The following is a 3,009-nucleotide window of genomic DNA, read 5'->3' on the forward strand; positions in this document are numbered from 1 at the left end:
ACGGATGCACGCCAAGACCGTAGGATCCTACGCAGTGCCGTAGGGGACCGCACCGCCACTTCCCAGCAAATTAGGGACACTGTTGCTCCTGGGGTATCGGCGATGACCATTCGCAACCGTCTCCATGAAGCTGGGCTACGGTCCCGCACACCGTTAGGCCGTCTTCCGCTCACGCCCCAACATCTTGCAGCCCGCCTCCAGTGGTGTCGCGACAGGCGTGAATGGAGGGACGAATGGAGACGTGTCGTCTTCAGCGATGAGAGTCGCTTCTGCCTTGGTGCCAATGATGGTCGTATGCGTGTTTGGCGCCGTGCAGGTGAGCGCCACAATCAGGACTGCATACGACCGAGGCACACAGGGCCAACACCCGGCATCATGGTGTGGGGAGCGATCTCCTACACTGGCCGTACACCACTGGTGATCGTCGAGGGGACACTGAATAGTGCACGGTACATCCAAACCGTCATCGAACCCATCGTTCTACCATTCCTAGACCGGCAAGGGAACTTGCTGTTCCAACAGGACAATGCACGTCCGCATGTATCCAGTGCCACCCAACGTGCTCTAGAAGGTGTAAGTCAACTACTCTGGCCAGCAATATCTCCGGATCTGTCCCCCATTGAGCATGTTTGGGACTGGATGAAGCGTCGTCTCACGCGGTCTGCACGTCCAGCACGAACGCTGGTCCAACTGAGGCGCCAGGTGGAAATGGCATGGCAAGCCGTTCCACAGGACTACATCCAGCATCTCTACGATCGTCTCCATGGAAGAATAGCAGCCTGCATTGCTGCGAAAGGTGGATATACACTGTACTAGTGCCGACATTGTGCATGCTCTGTTGCCTGTGTCTATGTGCCTGTGGTTCTGTCAGTGTGATCATGTGATGTATCTGACTCCAGGAATGTGTCAATAAAGTTTCCCCTTCCTGGGACAATGAATTCACGGTGTTCTTATTTCAATTTCCAGGAGTGTATATCGATTACGTTGGGATATTGGAGTATCAGAATAATTGCACTAGTTATAGACAAATAAGATCAACGGACAAAGTATTAGTCTCCACCTTAAAAGAGCACTCTGGTCGCTTTGGACGACCTTATATAGTCTAGAACAGCTATCAGGCTGTCATGTATCCCTTTACCGCTAACGTGATCCATGACAGTGAAGAGAAGTGTATGAGCAAGTAGATTGGATGGAATAAGTGTATTAAGGTGAATCGACGTGGAATCGTGACAGAATATTGGAAAGGAGCTATCGTGTTTCGACTCACCCATGGCCACGCAACGAATGAAGCTGCCTATTTTATTAGTGCATCCGAAGTGGACTGTCCAGCGCATGTGGAGGATGTGTAAGAGCTTCCCAACGCAACTTCTGCAGCGTACTCGAAACAACCTTGGTAACGTGTGGGCGGTCCCATGCAGCTCCGATCTCTCCTCATGCTGTTTCCATATGTTTGGAGCCCTGAAGAAAGTAATTCATGACCGTCGATTGGGTTCGGAAGAAGAGATGCACGCTTGGGTAGAGTCATGGTCCTTAGGCAATCGCAAAATGTTTTCTTTGACGGCACTGTCGGCCTTGTCGCACAGTGTGATACATGTATTAACAGCCATGGCGATTGCTTTTGAAGTACATAATAGACGATAAACTAACTTTTTAGGATCCTGTACCTCAACTGGTAAAAAGGGAACTCTTACAGGATCACTTTTTTGTCCATCAGTCTGTCTATCCGACTGTTCACAACCTGTTGTCTCAGGAAACCGTAGAAGTATAAAGTTGAAATTTGTCACATACTGAGGTCTGTAGTCCTTTGATGGCGTAAATATGGTAAGCTTCTAAAGTCACTGTAGTCAGAAGATACGGCCATTTATGTCACATATTTTGATGCTAGCAAACTCACTGATTAAAACCTGCAGGATGTTTCTACTTGAAGGCCGGCCGCGGTGGTCTAGCGGTTCTAGGCGCTCAGTCCGGAACCGCGCGACTGCTACGGTCGCAGGTTCGAATCCTGCCTCGAGCATGGATGTGTGTGATGTCCTTAGGTTAGTTAGGTTTAAGTAGTTCTAAGTTCTAGGGGACTGATAACCACAGATGTTAAGTCCCATAGTGCTCAGAGCCATTTTTTCTACTTGAAGCAGAATTATTAAATTTGGCAAGAAGAAGGTTTCACGGTACAAGCAAAGGGAAAAAAAATCCGAGAAATTGTTAATTTGTAATTATATCATACGAAAAAATGTTTCTCTTGTCGTTTCTTATCCGACTTCAAACTTGAACTTAAAACATTCTCGGAAGTCTTGGAATTCCTGGACCGATATCCGGCCAGTATCTATGCCAATTCCAGGCAAAAATCGTCGAGATCCTCGATTCCCGGAGTGGATGAACTGGCTACACACACTGAAGACCCAAAGAAACTGGTACAACTGCCTAATATCGTGTAGGGCCCCCGCGAGCACGCAGAAGTGCCGCAACACGAGGTTGCATGGACTCGACTAATGTAGGAAGTAGTGCTGGAGGGAACTGACACTATAAATCCTGCAGGACTGCCCATAAATCCGCAAGAGAACGAGGGGGTGGAGATCTCTTCTGAACAGCACGTTGCAAGGGATTCCAGAATACTCAATCATGTTCATTTCTGGGGAATTTGGTGACCAGCGGAAGTGTTTAAACTCAAAAGAGTGTTCCTGGGCCACTCTGAAGCAATTCCGGACGTAAGAGGTGTCGCATTGTCCAGCTGGAATTGCCCAAGTTCTTCGGAATGCACATTGGACAGGAATGGATCCTCGTGATCACTTTGATGAGACAGGATGCTTACGTACGTGTCAACTGTCAGAGTCAGACGTATCAGGGGTCCCATATCACTCCAACTGCACACGCCCCACACCATTACAGTGCCTCCACCAGCTTGAATAGTCCCATGCTGACATGCAGGGTCCATGGATTCATGAGGTTGTCTCCATGTCCGTACACATCCATCCGCTCGGTACAATTTGAAACGAGACTCGTCCGACCAGGCAA

This window comes from Schistocerca serialis, chromosome 5 (genome assembly GCF_023864345.2).
Source record: "Schistocerca serialis cubense isolate TAMUIC-IGC-003099 chromosome 5, iqSchSeri2.2, whole genome shotgun sequence".
In the NCBI taxonomy this organism is placed as follows: Eukaryota; Metazoa; Arthropoda; class Insecta; order Orthoptera; family Acrididae; genus Schistocerca; species Schistocerca serialis.